The sequence below is a fragment of the Ambystoma mexicanum genome, chromosome 13 (genome assembly GCF_040938575.1).
Source record: "Ambystoma mexicanum isolate Mex_15411 chromosome 13, UKY_AmexF1_1, whole genome shotgun sequence".
In the NCBI taxonomy this organism is placed as follows: domain Eukaryota; kingdom Metazoa; phylum Chordata; class Amphibia; order Caudata; family Ambystomatidae; genus Ambystoma; species Ambystoma mexicanum.
The window spans coordinates 482,384,718-482,407,405 of NC_090938.1; positions in this window are offsets into that span (position 1 = coordinate 482,384,718).

Below are 22,688 nucleotides of genomic sequence, written 5' to 3' on the forward strand. Positions count from 1 at the left end.
AAGATCTCAATCCTTGGGTATCGCCTCCCCTTTTCTTCACTCTTCTGCCGATGTCTCCTTGCTCTGAACTCCTGTGGTCTGTCCTCTTCTCGCCCAACCCATCGATCTCAATCCTTGAGCATCCACTCACCTTTCCTTCACACCTCTGCCGATGTCCCCTTCCTCTGAACTCCTGCTGGCTGTCCTCTTCTCGCCCACCCCACAGATCTCAAACCTTGGGTACCACCACCCCTTTCCTTTGCTCCTGTGCCCCGGGGGGGGGGGGGGAGAGAGAGAGAGAGAGAGAGAGAGAGAGACTTCTTAAGGGTCAAGATCGGGCGTGTGGTCAAAGAGATTGACGTCTGCAGGCTCTGTGTGACACTCTTCCATTTCTCCTGGAAGTGGGCGGAAACCTATGAGTTGGGAGGGTTTTTATCCTCAGGAGTCTCAGTGCCCATTAACAGTTTCTTTAGGGCTTGCAAACCTCAGCAAGGTACATGTGTTTTTGGTGACCTCTTCCCCGTGGGACTTGCCTTTCCACAGGTTCCCTGCTGCTTCGGGGGCTCATCTGTGCCTTTTGAAAGGGCCATGCTGTAAATTTGCACGGTGAGACAAGTGCATGCCATGCTCTTGGGAGAGGCTTGGGGGGACACAAGGATCCCACACAGTGCCCCTGGGCCCTGCTTCATGTAGGAGGTGTCCTCATGATGGCCCCTTGTTCATCCTGAACCTTACCCTGAGAGCAAAGCAGGGCACTTCCTCACAGCAGGTAGCATACAGGAAATTGAGAGGAGGGAAGGGAAGAGAAGAGATGGGAAGAGAAGGGAAGGGAGGGGAAGGGAAGGGAAGGGAAGGGAAGGGAAGGGAAGGGAAGGGAAGGGAAGGGAAGGGAAAGGAAAGCTGACACCCTGGAAGTTGAATGATTGCCAGAGAACAAATCATGACTGACCACCTCAGTCCACAATGATAGGTTGTCCTTGGTAGCATGGAGAATGAGCGTGCAGCAGAGATTGAAGTGCACAGCGCGTGGGCACCCCAGCAGTTCACGAGACTGCCCTTTGGTGGTAGCGGTGCATGGCATATAACATAACCCTCTCGTGCCTAGACAATTGCCCTGATAAACAATGAGAAGGGTAGAAGTGAAGAGATGGAAGTGACTCTTGAGTGCAGGCATTGAGGGATACAGCATATAGCTAGGGGGCCAGAGTAAGAGATTGCTGGGCAGTGGAGTATCTTGAGAGTGGGAGTGCTAGTGCACTGGTCGTAGGGGAGCCACCAACAAGCCACCCAACACTTACCCACTTGCCTTCCTGTTGGTCTCTCTCTCTTTTTCTCTCTCTCTCTCTCTCTCTCTCTCTCTCTCTCTCTCCCTCTTGTGCTCTCTCGCTCTTTCTCTTGCTCTCTCTCTCTCTCTCTCTCACTCTCACTCTCTCTCTCTCACTCTCTTTGGACTGGAATGCCAATCCTCACAATTAGGACTGCAAGTCCCCACCAAAGTAACTCATTCATTCAGATACCTTAAGCCTGGGGTCTTAGAACATTCCAGAAACATCATTCCTCACACACCTGACTAGGTATAGTCTATTAGGTTTTGTTCTACATTTTCCCCTCCTGTTCTGAACTGAATTGCACGCTGCCAGTACTGCTCTCATCAACTGCCCTGAGGAGCAAGTGGGTGGCTGGGGACCCAGATCCTGGCAATGGCCAAGATATATGCATCCATGATGCAGCAAGCACAAACATTAGAAGTCCAAGGCGCTATGGCACCAGACCTGTAACCAGTCTCCAAAATCTACTTCTGTCATTGTTGGAAAGTAGAAACGGGGAGCTTACACTGTTGACAGCAAAACGTTTCATACTTGATTACCACTATCCCCATTTAGACGGTCCCTGCATCTCTCATTTACTTGGGCGATCTTAAGTGCACCACCAGTCTTCTGGGAACCCTTGGAATTGCCCCTCTCCCTCTTTTACCCTCATATTTCTTTTCCACTCTGGGCGGGTGCTTTCAGCCTTGGCTGCCTACTCAAGGCTGACCAAAACACCAGCACTCTCTTGGAAATAATGCCTTGTTCCTCTTCTTTATTCTTCCTGAGGTTCCGTAACCGAATGCCAGTGACTTTTCTGGGCGGAATCCCATCACCAATCCGAGAGACATTTTGTGGATTCCCAGAGCTACCTTCGATGATCACTGGTCTTCGTTTAATTGAAATCCATTTCCCCGGCCCGCATCGAGCCCCTTGCTTTATCCTCACTGAGACATCCCACCGGATGGTCCTATCAATGGTTGAGTCCACATGGTGCCAGAGACTGGCAACATAGCAACGCAAATAGACAGCACCCAAGATGGATGCAGCCCATGAAAGCACATGGGCTACATTTAGCATCTACCATATCTATGTGATAAGGCATAGGCGCCTGGGAAGCTTGGGAGATCAAGGCACCAAGGGACTGGAATTTGCACTAAACAGAGTTGACCCGCACTCAACTCTCTCACTCCTTTGTTTGCATACTATATATTTTCATATTCAGAACTTTTAAAGCCTTCTTCAAGCAGCGACTCAGACTCTATGTGGAACTGAATTACTTGGTGCCCAAGGGCCGCCCAGGCAAAAGTGCTGAAGACAACGTTGCCCGAATATGGTTGTCCATTTTTCTATATTTCATTTTAATTCAATCCCCATTCTCTTTTTACTCATGTTTGAAAGGGATGCACTCGGCTAAAGTCTTGGCATGATCAGGCCCCATGGCAGAAAGTGCCCAGTAGAAGCTCTTCTGAACTTCAGCACTGCTGATCCAAAGAAGCTTCAAGGTGTACATGGATTCAAGAGAAGTCCTAAAATCTAGGACCCTGGAGACACATCCAGGATCCATGTACATGGCATAAGAGCCATAAGGGTTGTGTCAAGAAGAAGCAAGACTTCCCCAAAATCTGAGAAATTAATTCATGGATAAGTGGTGTGTCCCACCCTAAATCACAAGCGAGAACAATTTTTTAAAAACCTGTCACATATCGTCCAATAGACACATATCAAATTTGGCAGCGTATCTTTACTAGTACAAAATTGGAAGTTAGAGTTGCAACAGTACACTATTTAGACTCCATTTTCTCCCAATTAGAAAAATAACAGGAACTTTAAATTTGAGTCTTTCACTATTCTGTTATCTATTAATTAACTGAGGGGGGCCCAATCTGGGTTGGAAATTATGTTTGGAGAGCAGTTTTTAAGATGTTTATAAGATTTATGTGAGTTTATGTAAGTTGGCTATACATATGAAACCTGTTTCTATTTGTTTTATGGATAACCAATTTTTGTTTGTTGACATTTGAAAAGTTGATTGTATCAACCAACCAAATAAAAAAAAAAATCATGGGTATATATATTTTTTAAGATTTTCGAAAGAGCAAGCCAGGCACAATTAGAGTGATCCACGAACAAGCAGGCACAATGAAAGAAACCTTCTGGTAAGCAGGACACACTTACTGGAAGGAGGTGAGTAACATTATTAGAGGGGGGGTGGAACCTGCACATTCTCGGATGAAGTAGAAAGCTTGAACCCCATGGAATCTCAATGCACTCCTGCAGTGGGCGGGCACTGGGAACCAAAAGTAGCCCTGGGAATGTTTTTTAAATGGTCCCTCATTGGACAGTGTGAGCAGCTCCACTCCCTTTCCCATAAGAACATTTGGAAAAGAGGCCCATGATGCAGCGGCCCACTGGCAAATCTCCAGAGTTCCCTGTAGGCCAGTCCACCCCTGCACACCTCGCACGGTACTTCTGGTGATGTACAGTTCTTCTTGGATGCAGTGAGCTTCTGGGAACCTCGTTGCTTTTTTGCGGTAACTCAAAGAACAGCAACAACTATTAAAAGAACCTCAAACCGTTTAAAGAAACCTTGGCAAATGGACTCAAAGGTAGAGCCATTTTGTCTAGTGCCCCTGGGTTTGTTTACATTATCTGGAAACCTGCCAAAGAGTGAATGATACATTTAATAACCGCAACAGGAATATTGGTGCAAGTAACTGAGGCCCATATTCTCATGTAGGTGTTAAGTACCGAAAAGGACTTTAAAAGGCTTAACAACCTTTTCGGTACTGAAGACCTATTCTAAAGTTAGCACATTCCTCTGAAGTCGGAAGGAATGCGCCAATTTCGGAATATATGTGGCGGTTGCTGGGATGGGTTGGAAACCAACCTAGCAACCGCCACATTCGGAAACTGGCTTTTTGGAAGCCTATTTTTGTGGCACTCCGCCAGTTTAATATGTGCGCTAAACATGCGCACAGATACGGTACCTTTTGGGTGCCGTTAAACTGGAGGAGTGCCGCAAGAAGCCTTGTTTGGTGTAAATGAAAGTGTTCATTTACACCCGTGTGTTGTATGTGGACACTTTCATGTACACCAAAGCAAGTAGCTTCAACGTTTACACTTTGGTGTAAATGAAAGTGTTCATATACACCGCACGGGTGTATATGAACACCTCCCTTTACATCAAAGCGAGCAGCTTCAACGTTGCAGCATGCAACTTTGAAGCTGCTTGCTTTAAATGAAACTGTTCATATACACCGCATGGGAGTATATGAACACTTCCCTTTACACCAAAGCCATCAGCTTCAACGTTGCAGCATGCAACGTTGAAGCTGCTCGCTTTGAATGAAAGTGTCCATATACACCATACGGGAGTACATGAACACTTCCCTTTACACCAGGCTTGTCCAACCTTTTTGAATGTGGGGCCGAAGCATTTGCTTTTTGTCCCCCAGTGGGACGGCGAGCCAACAGTCAACAACCTCACCCAAAGCAGTATATTAAAAAGTGATATTGTGCGACCTTCGACACAATAGCATCACAGGCAATGATGCGCCTTGCAGTTTCAAAGATAGCTTTTGGTGTCAGGGGCAGTGAGTATCTAAGGGAGTCCCTCCATCAAATGATCCGAGGTCAGTTGCTTGTGATTTCTTTCAGTGTATTGTGTTAATATTTTCCTGAAATAGTGGGGGCAACCGAGCATAGCGAGGGAGCTATAAGGATCTACGGAGGGTTCGGGGGGGTTCCCCCTCCAAGAATATTTTTTCAAATATGGGGTCGAAATAGTGCATTTTACAGCAGAAAAGGTGACCAAAAAGCCATAAGTTTACAATCAGTTCTAAAGGGGAACGTGAACATTCCATGTCACCAACAGCAGACAAGAACATTTTACAACACAACACATGTTAATGATCAATGTGTCCACAGTGTAAACCAGCACTGTCACTGATGTAACACATTGTCATGCTGGTTGTGCTCAAAATATGCCTCTGTAGCAACATGTCTATCCTGGCTGTTCCCAATTTAGGCCAGCATTGTCCTGTACAAAGCATGATTGATGCTGCCTGAGCATGTGCAGTGTGCCCAATACATATGTCAGATTATCTCTGTAATAAACATTCATTACTTCTGTGGTAATGATTGATCCTGCCTGAGCATGTGCAGTGTGCCCAATACACATGGCAGCTTATCTCTATAATGCACATTCATCACTTCTGTGGTAATGATTGATGCTGCCTGGGCAGTGTGCCTAATACATATGGCAGCTTATCTCTATAATGCACATTCATCACTTCTGTGGTAATGATTGATGCTGCCTGGGCAGTGTGCCTAATACATATGGCAGCTTATCTCTATAATGCACATTCATCACTTCTGTGGTAATGATTGATGCTGCCTGGGCAGTGTGCCTAATACATATGGCAGCTTATCTCTATAATGCACATTCATCACTTCTGTGGTAATGATTGATGCTGCCTGGGCAGTGTGCCTAATACATATGGCAGCTTATCTCTATAATGCACATTCATCACTTCTGTGGTAATGATTGATGCTGCCTGGGCAGTGTGCCTAATACATATGGCAGCTTATCTCTATAATGCACATTCATCACTTCTGTGGTAATGATTGATGCTGCCTGGGCAGTGTGCCTAATACATATGGCAGCTTATCTCTGTAATACTCATTCATCACTTCTGTGGTAATGATTGATGCTGCCTGGGCAGTGTGCCTAATACATATGGCAGCTTATCTCTATAATGCACATTCATCACTTCTGTGGTAATGATTGATGCTGCCTGGGCAGTGTGCCTAATACATATGGCAGCTTATCTCTGTAATACTCATTCATTACTTCTGTGGTAATGATTGATGCTGCCTGGGCAGTGTGCCTAATACATATGGCAGCTTATCTCTATAATGCACATTCATCACTTCTGTGGTAATGATTGATGCTGCCTGGGCAGTGTGCCTAATACATATGGCAGCTTATCTCTATAATGCACATTCATCACTTCTGTGGTAATGATTGATGCTGCCTGGGCAGTGTGCCTAATACATATGGCAGCTTATCTCTATAATGCACATTCATCACTTCTGTGGTAATGATTGATGCTGCCTGGGCAGTGTGCCTAATACATATGGCAGCTTATCTCTGTAATACTCATTCATTACTTCTGTGGTAATGATTGATGCTGCCTGGGCAGTGTGCCTAATACATATGGCAGCTTATCTCTATAATGCACATTCATCACTTCTGTGGTAATGATTGATGCTGCCTGGGCAGTGTGCCTAATACATATGGCAGCTTATCTCTGTAATACTCATTCATTACTTCTGTGGTAATGATTGATGCTGCCTGGGCAGTGTGCCTAATACATATGGCAGCTTATCTCTGTAATGCACATTCATCACTTCTGTGGTAATGATTGATGCTGCCTGGGCAGTGTGCCTAATACATATGGCAGCTTATCTCTGTAATACTCATTCATTACTTCTGTGGTAATGATTGATGCTGCCTGGGCAGTGTGCCTAATACATATGGCAGCTTATCTCTGTAATACTCATTCATTACTTCTGTGGTAATGATTGATGCTGCCTGGGCAGTGTGCCTAATACATATGGCAGCTTATCTCTGTAATACTCATTCATTACTTCTGTGGTAATGATTGATGCTGCCTGGGCAGTGTGCCTAATACATATGGCAGCTTATCTCTGTAATACTCATTCATTACTTCTGTGGTAATGATTGATGCTGCCTGGGCAGTGTGCCTAATACATATGGCAGCTTATCTCTGTAATACTCATTCATTACTTCTGTGGTAATGATTGATGCTGCCTGGGCAGTGTGCCTAATACATATGGCAGCTTATCTCTGTAATACTCATTCATCACTTCTGTGGTAATGATTGATGCTGCCTGGGCAGTGTGCCTAATACATATGGCAGCTTATCTCTGTAATAAACATTCATCACTTCTGTGGTAATGATTGATGCTGCCTGGGCAGTGTGCCTAATACATATGGCAGCTTATCTCTGTAATAAACATTCATCACTTCTGTGGTAATGATTGATGCTGCCTGGGCAGTGTGCCTAATACATATGGCAGCTTATCTCTGTAATAAACATTCATCACTTCTGTGGTAATGATTGATGCTGCCTGGGCAGTGTGCCTAATACATATGGCAGCTTATCTCTGTAATACTCATTCATCACTTCTGTGGTAATGATTGATGCTGCCTGGGCAGTGTGCCTAATACATATGGCAGCTTATCTCTGTAATACTCATTCATCACTTCTGTGGTAATGATTGATGCTGCCTGGGCAGTGTGCCTAATACATATGGCAGCTTATCTCTGTAATACTCATTCATCACTTCTGTGGTAATGATTGATGCTGCCTGGGCAGTGTGCCTAATACATATGGCAGCTTATCTCTGTAATACTCATTCATTACTTCTGTGGTAATGATTGATGCTGCCTGGGCAGTGTGCCTAATACATATGGCAGCTTATCTCTGTAATACTCATTCATTACTTCTGTGGTAATGATTGATGCTGCCTGGGCAGTGTGCCTAATACATATGGCAGCTTATCTCTGTAATACTCATTCATTACTTCTGTGGTAATGATTGATGCTGCCTGGGCAGTGTGCCTAATACATATGGCAGCTTATCTCTGTAATACTCATTCATTACTTCTGTGGTAATGATTGATGCTGCCTGGGCAGTGTGCCTAATACATATGGCAGCTTATCTCTGTAATACTCATTCATTACTTCTGTGGTAATGATTGATGCTGCCTGGGCAGTGTGCCTAATACATATGGCAGCTTATCTCTGTAATACTCATTCATTACTTCTGTGGTAATGATTGATGCTGCCTGGGCAGTGTGCCTAATACATATGGCAGCTTATCTCTGTAATACTCATTCATTACTTCTGTGGTAATGATTGATGCTGCCTGGGCAGTGTGCCTAATACATATGGCAGCTTATCTCTGTAATACTCATTCATTACTTCTGTGGTAATGATTGATGCTGCCTGGGCAGTGTGCCTAATACATATGGCAGCTTATCTCTGTAATACTCATTCATTACTTCTGTGGTAATGATTGATGCTGCCTGGGCAGTGTGCCTAATACATATGGCAGCTTATCTCTGTAATACTCATTCATTACTTCTGTGGTAATGATTGATGCTGCCTGGGCAGTGTGCCTAATACATATGGCAGCTTATCTCTGTAATACTCATTCATTACTTCTGTGGTAATGATTGATGCTGCCTGGGCAGTGTGCCTAATACATATGGCAGCTTATCTCTGTAATACTCATTCATTACTTCTGTGGTAATGATTGATGCTGCCTGGGCAGTGTGCCTAATACATATGGCAGCTTATCTCTGTAATACTCATTCATTACTTCTGTGGTAATGATTGATGCTGCCTGGGCAGTGTGCCTAATACATATGGCAGCTTATCTCTGTAATACTCATTCATCACTTCTGTGGTAATGATTGATGCTGCCTGGGCAGTGTGCCTAATACATATGGCAGCTTATCTCTGTAATAAACATTCATCACTTCTGTGGTAATGATTGATGCTGCCTGGGCAGTGTGCCTAATACATATGGCAGCTTATCTCTGTAATGCACATTCATCACTTCTGTGGTAATGATTGATGCTGCCTGGGCAGTGTGCCTAATACATATGGCAGCTTATCTCTGTAATACTCATTCATCACTTCTGTGGTAATGATTGATGCTGCCTGGGCAGTGTGCCTAATACATATGGCAGCTTATCTCTGTAATACTCATTCATCACTTCTGTGGTAATGATTGATGCTGCCTGGGCAGTGTGCCTAATACATATGGCAGCTTATCTCTGTAATACTCATTCATTACTTCTGTGGTAATGATTGATGCTGCCTGGGCAGTGTGCCTAATACATATGGCAGCTTATCTCTGTAATACTCATTCATTACTTCTGTGGTAATGATTGATGCTGCCTGGGCAGTGTGCCTAATACATATGGCAGCTTATCTCTGTAATACTCATTCATTACTTCTGTGGTAATGATTGATGCTGCCTGGGCAGTGTGCCTAATACATATGGCAGCTTATCTCTGTAATACTCATTCATTACTTCTGTGGTAATGATTGATGCTGCCTGGGCAGTGTGCCTAATACATATGGCAGCTTATCTCTGTAATACTCATTCATTACTTCTGTGGTAATGATTGATGCTACCTGGGCAGTGTGCCTAATACATATGGCAGCTTATCTCTGTAATACTCATTCATTACTTCTGTGGTAATGATTGATGCTGCCTGGGCAGTGTGCCTAATACATATGGCAGCTTATCTCTGTAATACTCATTCATTACTTCTGTGGTAATGATTGATGCTGCCTGGGCAGTGTGCCTAATACATATGGCAGCTTATCTCTGTAATACTCATTCATTACTTCTGTGGTAATGATTGATGCTGCCTGGGCAGTGTGCCTAATACATATGGCAGCTTATCTCTGTAATACTCATTCATTACTTCTGTGGTAATGATTGATGCTGCCTGGGCAGTGTGCCTAATACATATGGCAGCTTATCTCTGTAATACTCATTCATTACTTCTGTGGTAATGATTGATGCTGCCTGGGCAGTGTGCCTAATACATATGGCAGCTTATCTCTGTAATACTCATTCATTACTTCTGTGGTAATGATTGATGCTGCCTGGGCAGTGTGCCTAATACATATGGCAGCTTATCTCTATAATGCACATTCATTACTTCTGTGGTAATGATTGATGCTGCCTGGGCAGTGTGCCTAATACACATGGCAGCTTATCTCTATAATGCACATTCATTACTTCTGTGGTAATGATTGATGCTGCCTGGGCAATGTGCCTAATACACATGGCAGCTTATCTCTATAATGCACATTCATTACTTCTGTGGTAATGATTGATGCTGCCTGGGCAGTGTGCCTAATACACATGGCAGCTTATCTCTATAATGCACATTCATTACTTCTGTGGTAATGATTGATGCTGCCTGGGCAATGTGCCTAATACACATGGCAGCTTATCTCTATAATGCACATTCATTACTTCTGTGGTAATGATTGATGCTGCCTGGGCAGTGTGCCTAATACACATGGCAGCTTATCTCTATAATGCACATTCATTACTTCTGTGGTAATGATTGATGCTGCCTGGGCAGTGTGCCTAATACACATGGCAGCTTATCTCTATAATGCACATTCATTACTTCTGTGGTAATGATTGATGCTGCCTGGGCAGTGTGCCTAATACATATGGCAGCTTATCTACTGTAATACATTCATTACTTCTGTGTTAATAAAGAAGCATAATCCAATTCAACGGATAAAATGTGGAAAAGCAATCACCCCAAGGTGAACCTAATTGAAGAAACGCAATGTGAGCACAATCTTAAAGTATGAAGAACTAGACATGGCAGGGTGCCCTCCTCTCCCAGCGCCCAGGGGCAGCCGGTACTCGGATCACTCCAGCCGAGCTGAGGGCCATGTTGTAGGAACCGGGGAGGGAATTGACCTCATGGTGTCTGCTGTAAAGCCCACAGTGTCTTGGATCTGGTGGGCTACGGTCTTATGCGCTCTGAAAATTCACTCCCCATCTGGCCTTCCTCCAACAGGGGCACGGACACCTCCCAAGGGCTGTTTGCCTCATCAAAATTAGCACTTGTCAGTTGCAAAAACAAAAACTAGATAGAGCCCCAGGCATTTTACCTGCTGTGCTGCTTTACCGGGTATGAATGGCATGATTGTGTTGCCAATTTCCATTGGCTGAAAAATGGAAATAGTGTTACCGTGCCAGGCATGTATTTATTGTATTTATTTCCACTACTACGACCTGCCTTGCATGGTAACAGTATTTCCATTGAAATTGTAATGTGTGTGGACTACAATTCCTACCCTGAAATTGCAGCCACAACACTCACTGCGTATAAAATAAATGCAAAACGTACAAAAGTAACCCTAATGCTTTGTGCTCTTGGGCTTCGAGGGCCACATAAAATGGCTTGGAGGGCCGTATTGCGGCCCTCGGGCTGCATGTTGGACAACCCTGCTTTACACCAAAGCCAGCAGCTTCAACGTTACAGCATGCAACGTTGAAGCTGCTCGCTTTAAATGAAAGTGTTCATATACACCATAGAGGTGTATATGAACACTTTCCTCTACACCACAGTAAGCAGCATCAACACAGGGACATCATTTGGGGGTCGCCAGAGGTCGCAAGTGCGACCTCTGAGGTCTCCCTTGTGACCTCTGGGGTCTCCCTTGCGACCTCTAAAAAAAAGAAAACAAAAATCATATATTTTTTTTTTTTTTTTTGCAATGCAAGCTTCTGGGCTGTGGCCAGCACCGTGTGGCTCTTTACTTCTGGAGTGGCTGGCTTTCTTGTTCAGGCCCCTTAAAAAAAGAAGAAAAATTAGAACATGAGGCCACAAGTCTAGCACTTTCAGCACTGAACCTAAATAAGAAAGAATAGGAACGCCAACAAATGTGTCTTTCTGGAATTCTACACAATAATTGCTAGACTCATTAAAGGTTTATTTCAGGCACACTTCAGCCAGTGACTCACTGATTTAGTCTGTTCTCAAACGCCTCAACTCAGCCTTTCATCCTTCTGTAGTCGATAAATGGGTACCAACACAGGTTGGGTGATATTAGGTGTATATTTCTTCTTTGTAAAGCGCTTAAGCTTAAGTGCTATATAATAACACATCATTATCATTTGGTCATGGATGTCTGCTTGCAATCACAGTAATTTGGTAATATGAGCCTATACACACTGATCGTAACGATACATATGGCGATCCATTCAGGTATGAAATGTACATCACATTATAGTGATATCGTAACCATATTTTTCGTAGTGTACAATGCTATGTGATGCCACTTCCTATTTTGGCAACTGGTGAAAGGTTGTGTTCCATTGCTTCCCGCAATATCACTTTGTGGTGGGTTCAAATGACATCACTTCCAGTGATGTCATCAGGGGGTAAAGGGTCGTGTGATGTCACTTCTGCTACCCCTGGCATTTTGGTGAAATGACGTCCCTGCTTCAACATCCTGCAATGTTGAAGCTGCTCACACTCGTGCTGTTTAGCACCTTCACAGCGCCATATTCTCATCTTGTCTCAGTGAAGGTGCTAAACAGCATGATTCACTGCGCGAAAAGAGGACACCCAGGCTCCACTGCTATTCTCAAGTGGGCCTGGGTGTCCTCGTAGAGCACGACATTGATCTGTGAGGATTGCGCCTGTTTTAAGCTGTTACGGGTGCAATCCAATCTTGGCAGCATTTTTGTAAAATAACGACAGATTCGTTATTTCACAAAAATGCTGCCGAGAACACAGATTACGAAGCAGCTTCAACATTGCAGGATGTTGAAGCTGCTTACTGTGGTGTATAGGAAAGTGTTCATATACACCCTTATGGTGTATATGAACACTTTCATTTAAAGTGAGCAGCTTCATCGTTGCAGTATGCAACGTTGAAGCTGCTAGGTTTGGTGTAAATGGAAGTGTTCCAATACACCTGTGTGTTGTATATGGACACTTTCATGTACACCAAAGTAAGCAGCTTCAAGGTAACGTTGAAGCTGCTTGCTTGGTGTACATGAAAGTGTCCATATACAAAACACAGGTCTATTGGAACACTTTTATTTACACCAAACAAGGCTTCTTGTGGCACTCCTCCAGTTTAACGGCACCCAAAGGGTACCGTATTTGTGTGCATGTTTAGCGCACATATTAAACTGGCGGAGTGCCACAAAAATAGGCTTCCAAAAAGCCAGTTTTCCGAATGTGGCGGTTGCTAAATTGGTTTCCAACCCATCCCAGCAACCGCCATATGTATTCCGAAATTGGTGCATTCCTTCTGACTTCGGAGGAATGCGCCACCATCAGAATAGGTCTTAACTACCGAAAAGGTTGTTTAGCCTTTTAACGTCCTTTTCGGTACTTAACACCTACATGAGAATTGGGCCGTAAATCTCGTCTCTGCCTCCCATCTAAACAAGTACAACTCAGAAATGCACACATTTATGGTGGTAGTTGCACTGCCAATTTTCTTTCTTTCTTTTGCTCTTTATGTTGCTCCTTTTTTTCTTTTGTCATTCGCTCTTTTTTATTTACTCTATTGTTCTTTTTCGATAGTTTGCATTACATTTTGCTTTCTATTACTGTTACTTTCACTCTTTCTTTTTCTCTTTCTCTCGTGTAAGTACTTCTGTTCCTTTCTTTCCACGTTTTTCTTTCGTTCTTTGTTTTGCTGTTTATTTTTATCACTCTTTGCTGCAGTCTTTCTTTGCTTTGCTCTTATTTGCGTGATCGTTCACTTTTTCTTTCGCTTTATCGTCTTTCCAGTCTCTGCTTTGCTCTTCCACTTTTCTTTATTTCACTTTCTTTCATGCTCTCTCGCTTTTGCTTTCTTTTACTTTTTCCTTATGACAGTTTCTTGCTCTTTTTTCTTTCCCTGTATCATATCTTTAGCTTTTTCATTTGCCGTTCCACTCTTTCTTTTGCAGTCTCTTTCGTCATCTTTTTAGCTGTTTGATTCTGTATTTTACTGTTTGCTTCGCCCCTCAGTCTTTCTTTCACTCGATCTTTCTTGCTTCTGCAACTTTCTTTCTTTTTCCTTGCAATTGCGCCCCCTCTGCCTCTTTCTTTCACGTGTTAACTTGCTCACTGTTTGGCATCACTGAATATGGTGTGCCTTATAGAATTGTTCACTATTAGGATGGCATTTGACGTTTACATTAGTCTTTTGGAGAAACTACCCAACCACAAAACAATAGGGAGAGCATATGTCCATCCGCTGAAGCTGAAAGAAAAGAGAAACATTAGTTGGTAAGAAAGGTTTTATTAGAGTCACAGGAGGATAGTTCAGCGGCAACGTGCTCACCTTGGAAGCAAGACAACACGAAGCAATCACTGGTTCGATCCCCGGGTCTGCGCTTAGAAACCTCTGGGTATTTAAGCGTGGTGTAAATACGTAACTAAGACAAAATAAACAATTACGCAACTAAAAAACAAACAATTCCTGTAACAGCGCCTCGATGCCCGCGGGCTGTGTGAGCTCTTTAAAAATGCAAAAATAAATAAATAAAGAGTGTGACCCAATGGTGGTTATTCTATTGTTTTTCATGACTGCATTTCAGGCTAGTGTTAATCCATCAAGCCAACACTAGGGTCAAATCATTCAATACATTTGCTCGCATTAATTTCCCAAGCTGTAATAACCTGCAAAATAAACAAATAGGCAATAAAAACACTATAATCCTACATCAAACTGGATCTAAACAACAACGAATGGAAACAATGTACTTCTGAATAACACATAACGCGGGGGACACGGGGGTCATCGTGGGTTACGGGTGTGACCACTTAGCATTCCGTCTGAAATGAAGACTCTCAGCCTTCAGCTTAGCCATCTCTGAATCTTTGCCACATGTTGAAGAGGAGTGTCACCCCACAACCTACATGAAGTCTATGGCCAGGCATTTTATGGCACAGTAGAACTCTGGTAAGTGATGCACTCAATCTAGCCCTAAGGGCTTTAATAAAGTTCAAATGTTTTTGAACATTCAAAAATAATAATATATTCAAGTATTATTAAAGTAGATCCATAAAATATGTGATTCAAATTAAAGACAATGCTCAACGTGCTTTGATCACGTGAATGGTGTTCAGTATAGACAAAACACAAAACAAAATGCCGGAATAACTAGCCTTTAGTACTTCATTAAAAAAAAGTAAAGTAATAGAAATATGCATGCTGCAATACAGAGACTAGGATAGGAATCAAAACAATTCTTTGTTACTGGCCAAAGGAGCTGACTGGGAAAAGTCATTGGCTACAAGAGCAAGTGGAAAATAAAAAATATAAAAACCCAGACTCCATTTTATAAGGTGTCACTGTCATGTAATAAATAGATATGGTCAACAGACTGTGTAATCAAAGGATTTAAGAAAAAGACTATGTGAACGATACAAATAGAAACATACTAAGTAGTCAATAAATACAAAAATAAGACTAAGGGTGATAGAAATAGTAAGAAATACTGTTGGACAGTGAATATAGATACAAGACTATGAACAATAGATATAGAGAAAAGACAAAGTAGACAATAAACATAGTAGGAGGACTACACAAACAAGCGATGCAGAAAAACACGATAATGTCAATAGAAATAATAAAAATAATATGTAGGGATTGAATATAAACAGGAGATTAATAAAGTCCCCACTACTTGCTTTGAATGTGGAGATATAAAAATACAAACAATCAAATTAACCATATTGCAAATGTGTACAATGAACTTGCAACACGTGCTCTTTTGGCGTTTTGTACACTGGCAACACAAATAGGGAAGCCAGAATTCGATGGAATGAGCACAGGTGCAAACTCTCCAATAATGACTTGAAGTCTCCTGTGGCCAGAGACTACAATCGATTTCGTCATAATGTAATCCAAATGAGGCTCCAGATATTGTAATAGTAAAAAAAAAACACAAAAAAGACAGAGAGGTGGCAACATGGACAGACTTCTTCTTCAAAGAGAGATGTCCCGTGGGGCTTAAATGAAGATTTCAGTCTTTCTTATTTTCTGTCATTTTGATTTATGGGTATCAGGTTTTCATTTATGGCGCTTTGCCACAATATTGTTTAAGTATTTTTGTTGACATGGGGCCTCTCAAGTTCGCCAGTATACGGTAGAAGTGGTGGTTATGGAATTACCTCCCCTTTTACCATACTGCCAAATAAGGAGTTGGTGCTAATTCTGACTGCGGAATTACCGCTGGTGGTACTACCACCAATATCAAATGAAATTAGCATCAACCCTAATTCCACTGGCAGAATTGGCATCAACCCTAATTCCACTGGCAGAATTACAACCAAGATTCAAAATGTTATTTCTGCTGTATTACAACTTGAAATACTGCTGAAATCCACCATAAATGGGTGGTAATTCTGTCAAAAATACAGTGCAGTTACCTCCACCTACAAGGACACCCCTCCACGCCCACCTCCCTTACACTGGAAATCTTCCTGGAAGATCCCTGTACACTGTCCCTGGTGGCATGCAGGTGCTGCACCTGCAGATATGCAAGGTTGTCAATTATGTAAAACAACAAAGAGCAAACGGGAATGAAGGTAAAATAAGACCCAAAGGTTGTCTATTCATTCAATTCTGATGCATTTCATATAATACCGCAATTGCTGGCTATGGCATAACAATTCTAAAGAACAAATTAACAAGATGCATAATTCCAGAATGCACAATGTAAATGAAGTACAAAGCAAATTGCAGAAAATATATCTCCCAGTAAGAGGAAATAAATGAATGCATGAATGCAAACATTCCAGTCACCTGCTCAATGGGGATCATAAAAAGAGTACTTCCCAATTGATTCACATTATAAAATGTGTCAATATATTCCAATGGCAATGCAGTGGACAAGGTATAATAATCACCAAACATTGCTGTTTCTCTGCACTGAAATGTGTCCTCAATTGCAGAGAAATTCTAAAATGTTTCAATCAACACAAAAACCATTAATGGCAAAACATAAGAACCAAACATGAGAGTCATAAGAATCAAACACGAGGGTCTACTAGGTGAGACAATATGCTGAAAATATGATTATTTTCTGAAGATTAAATGAGCTGTAAGAACAAGGGGGTAACACCTTCCCTCTCTTCCTAGCTTCAACCAGTGCCCAGCAACTGCTTGGATGGTTTTCGTCAGGATATGCAGCCTCTATTTAAATGAAGAGACCTGTGTGGGTGCCTAAGGGCCTCACACTCTGATCGCCAAACACAATTATGTGAGATGACAATGCTGCTATATATCGATCCGTAACATAAAGTATGATCTTCCTACACACATTTTGTATGATGGGCAGGGTCGGTTTCAGTCCAATGAGTACAGATAATGCTAGGTGGGATTAGTGTCTCCTAAGGGTGTACACGGCACATGTATGTTCATATTGCCAGTTGGCCTGCCAATATGGCTTGTTGTTGTGGTGGCCCAGGGGTAACTTTGCAACATGGACCGTCACAGCACACACAGGTGCTTCTCATGGTTCCATGGCGTCACATGCACATTTCCCCTACAGTCAAAGTTCACTACAACAGTATCCCACCTTCCCTGGCAGGTCCATGTAGTCACTGAGCCTTTGTACTGATTGCCATGTGATTGCCCATTCCCCTGACCATTGTGCTCATTTCTGCTGGTGGACGCATGCTTTTGGCCAGGGCATTCACATGGGAGTGGGAACTGAAAGACTCACTGCCATCCTCTTGTCTACTGGCTCTAACATCAGTGCTGCTGATCCCCTCTAGCCCTTGCATGTGGAGGATGGAGCTGGCCTTTTGCTCCCGTGGAATCGGGGCGAGGGGTTCCACGGTGCCACCTTCTGTGGCTGAGGTCTCTCGCCTGTGCCTGGCGATGAGGCTGCGGACCCTGCTCTTCAGGTCATTCCACCTCTTGCGGCAGTCTTCACTGTTCTGTGGGGCAATTCCCACTGCCACAACCCTGGCCCTGATGTTAGCCCAGATGGCATCCTTCCTGTGGCCAGAGGTCCTTCACTTTCTGCTTCCATACAGCTCTTCAGCATGGCAGACAACCTCATTCACCAGAAGCTTCAGTTCAGCCTCTCTACATTTCTTTTTGCACAGACTCATCTCTGGTACCTTTGCTTTCCCCCTTTTCTGGGACATGATTCTGCCAAGTCTTGTCTCCAGATGGTAACGGGAAATGCGAGATTCAGAGTAGATTGTATTTTTAAAAATGGCCACCTCCAGGCTTCCCATTCCGGCGATGATGCTATTTCCACTGGTAGTAATTCCGCCAGCAGAATTAGTGCAGAATGTTCCGGCTTAACTGTAATTCCGCTAAATCTAGACAGAATTGCTGCCTGAAAACATTTTCGATGGTAATTCCGCCAGACAGAATTAGCAATACCGTCAACCATGTGTGCGCTCTGCCGACGATTTACGGTAATTCTGCCGGACAAAACTGCAAAATGGTAATTCTACCAGGGTGGAATTACCGCTGTATTACCGATGTACTCGTAATGAGGCCTCAATTCTTTTCGCATACCTATTGGCCACATGACAGTGACAACATATAAAATGAAGTCTGATTTGTGCTCAGCATTTTGCACGTGCTTCTGCAGCTGGAGGCTCCACTGAGCAGGAAACAAGAAGGGTGTTGATTCCTATCCTAGCAAGTCCATTTCAGCATGCAGATTTCTGTCAGTTTACTTTTTCGTAAAGTACTAAAGGTTAGTTATTCAGGCATTATTTTTGCATGTTTGGTTTTTTCCTGAAGATTACCATTCACGTCACCAAAACGCATTAAGCATTGTTGGAATGGGCCTTTAGTTTGAATCATGTATGGATCTAATCTTAACAATAATAAAATAACATTCATATTTTTGAATTTTCTAATCATTTGAACTTTATTGAAGACCTTTAGGCCAGATTGGGTGCATCACATGTCAGAGTCCTAGTTTGGACCCTGGTGTTATTGATCGTTTCCACGTTTTGCCAGGACACGATTCGTGATAGCACATGTCAGTGATAACTCTTGAATTAATTCCCAAGTTGAACTGTGCGAGCAGCTGGGCCCCAGATCAATAGTGCATTTTATGACACAGTGACTAATGGCATGGGCGTCATATAGGGAGCAACTGGCGTGTTCTTTTATCCACTGCTGTATAATTCTGAAGTTAATTATTAGTTGTAGACTCGTGGATAATATTTAATCCATTAGCTGAGATTTCAGAAGTGAAAAAGACTTTGTGATGTCAATTTCGGTAAAGTAATTGTGGTCATTTCCTCATATGGTATAACCAGGGGCGTTTCTAGGTCTGGAGAAAATCAGTGGCAGCTCTAATGTTGGGACTCGGGGCTAGTATCCCCTGAGCTTCTATCCAGGGCTACAACCAAAATACCTGGGGCAATAGACCCCAGACCCTCACGCTATCGACGCCTCTGGGTGTAACTTCCTGTGAAGGTTTCCAGGGTAAACAGGTATGCAATGTCACATGTTAACTCCTATGGCTTTGTGCAGATGATAGGCTGGGGAACCGTTCCATTTTTTGTGGGACTGTACCGATTTTATTAACTGTATCCTGCATCCCACACACAACCTGTCCGGGATGGGGAAAAGTTCCGACTTGGCTTGTCAACCATAGGAGCAACACCTTCCCACTTTTCAGTGCAATATTTCAAGCCTAAAGCAGCAAAGCAGCTCCACCGGAAGTCTAGAACTACTTAAGACCTTGCTATGGTTAGACGAGCACCCTTTCCCTTTCCCCCGCTCAGTCCTACTAACATACCCTACCCTCTTGCTTTTCAGATCTGCCAGAGCACCAGAGGACCACTCCGGTGGTGATAGTGCGCAGTATAAATATCCTTTAACATAACATAACATTGCAGTGGGAGCAGTTAGAGGTTGACGGTCTCCAACACATTAGAGAGGAGGCTATTGGTAGGGGCAGTTGCCACTTCTGAGGTGCAAATAGTGGGTGATAAGGAATCAGAGGAGTGCATAGCGCTGCATACTGTGTTAAATAATGACTACAGTTTTCCAGTGGAGAGTTCTCAAGGCTCACAATTTTAAATGAACTAAAGCTGAGAAGATATGTGGTCAAGTGCTAAAATGGCAGAGTGTGCCTGTGCCCAAATCCAGATTTCACCAATTAAACAACGTGTATGGTCCTGGGAGATCAGTAAATCCCTCATCTTATCTGGAGTCTTTGGTTGTGGGTCATTTCACAGCTTATGATAAAATAAAAACTCCTGGATTACTAGCCTATAGTAATTCTCCATATACACTAATGACTATTGCATTCGGTATCCGGTCATTGCATCGACAATCAAAGCATCGACAGCCATACCATCTAAAAAAAAGCATCTAAAAAAAAAGCATCTAATGCATTTCTTTTAGATGGTAAAGGGTTTAGTTTAATAAAAATGGGTTTTAAAGGTTTAAAATAAGGGCGTTGGGGGGACCCACCCATTAAAAAAAAAGAAAAAAAATGCATTAGATGCTTTTTTTGATGCTTCTTTTTAGACGGTATGGCGCTGGTATGGCATTATCCCGGGAGGATAGCTTAACGGCAACGTGCGCGCCTTGGAAGCTAGATGACACAAAGCAACACAGGTTCGATCCCCGGGTCCGCGCTTAGAAACCTCTGGGTGTTTACGCGCGTTATAAATACACAACTAAGACAAAAAAAAAACAATTAAGCAACTAAAAAAGCGAACAATTCCTGTAACAGCGCCTCGATGCCCGCGGGCTGTGTGAGCGCTTTAAAAATGCAAAATAAATAAATAAATTAGATGCTTTGGCTGTCGATGGAATGACTAATAACCTTGCACACCTCAAACGCATTTGCCTCTTGGCTTTCTCATGGCAATATCTTGTAATACCACTTCCCATAGTGCCCTCAAGTAGGAAAGAATAATGGCGCTGTGCATAATGTCCTTTTCTGCAACTTCTGATGATGTCATCTGCAAATTAGGGTTGCATGTCTTTTGCCGCACTTGACCTCGGAAATCCTAGGACTGTTCCTGGAGAGAAATATAACAGCTCACTGCCTTGCATGCATACTGGTCCAATAATCATGTTATTTTTTCGTGTTGTGTATGTGTTAAAATGCCATTTTCCACTAGTGAGACATAAAAAGGGTATATGGGGGCAAACAGCGACGCAAATGACACTGCACAGAACCCTGTGCATCAGACTGCATCTGGGGCGTCTCCACGTCCAAAGTGTCCTGTGAAGCATTTTGTAGAGTTGGCCACCCTAAGAGAGGATGCCAGTGCTGTACTCCTTTCCTTAGATCCCCCCTACACTGACTTCCTGCAATAACCACCGCATCAAAGTGATTTTCTTTATTCACACCTGTATTGCCCCCCTTGGAACAATAAAGACGTGTAATCTGATGGCTCAGTGATTCGCTGACGGCGCAAAAGGAACTCCGCAGTCACCTTCAATACAGATGCAAGAGCTCAAATCTGCCCAAGGTACTCATAAACCTGTCTCCAAAGACTACAATAAGGCTTCTTAATCCTTCAAAAGAAACGTAACGAGAAACAAAACAGCACAGTCGAAACATCATGCAAAATAACATCTCATTCCTTTCCCTAGAACACTTCCCCTACACTTCCTGTGTCTACCTTCACTTCGCCAGACATTTACTTTGTCATACATGTACTCATTCATGTCTGTATTTCCTCTGCATGTTCACATTGTGAAGGTGGCAATGCATGTGGTTAGGGTTAGCTAGAGGTTAGGGCTGGGGTCAAGTGGGGGAATAATGTGGGGTAAAAAAAGAAGGGAGGAACAGGGGTTCTCCCCCTGTAATGAAGAAGTAGGTGATAGGTGAAGTGAAAGACAGGAGAAGTACAGGTATGTAATAGTAAATGTGACTAAGTGGTTGTATGGTGCAGGGGTAGTAAAGACATACGTACCTCATTAACACAGCCCACAGCCCTTCTGAGCAGCATTGACAGCAAACGCCTGATTGCTTCTAAGATATGTGATGCTGATGTGTGTCAACCCCTAATTAGATCATCCTAATATTTGGGTGGAGGCAGGGCACAGCCAGGGTGAATGTGTCCCTTCTCCCCAAGGGGGGGGCCTTCCTTTTTGAGACTAGGGAGGAGAGCCCACTATGCAGAATGCTCCCTAGCGGCAAGGGCAAGTGGGATCTCAGAGGGCGCCACCCCTCCTTAGAGGACAAGGACTCCCCAAGCAAAGTTATTTCTATACCTCCCTATTCTGGTGAATCACCAATCTTTGCCAGATACGGATCAGCAGAATCTGGTAATAATATACAGGGCACTTTAAACGGGTTAGACTTGGTTTCTGACCCTGTTTATGTGACACTACTACCTGAATCCCAGGGCCAATGCAGTTCTCTCTCGTGCATCAGGCAGGAACTTAAAAGGCTTAGGGTTCAAGCAGGAGTAAAGGGGCCAATCAGTGGTTGGAGCACAGAGTCGGGATGCTATCCCTCTCTGTCACCTGGAGGAAGGACCACATTAGAGGCATGGTGGGCAGAGAGTCCACAGAACGCCCCCAAGCCCAGGTGAGAGGCGGAGAGACCAGAGCTGCTTAGAAGAATAAAGAAGGAACCGCCGCAGGGGTGGCACCCTGATGTGCAAGAAAGCATACAACGGACGCCGGTATTTGACAGGGTCGGATTGGCCCCTCGGCCTTTCGGCCCGTGGCCGGGGCGAAATCGTCCCTGGGGAGTGGGGGCCGGTTTCTGGCCATGCCTGGGCTGGTTTGGAAGAAAAAAAATAGAAAAAAATGATTTTGTTTCTTTTTTTTTTCAAATTCAAAAA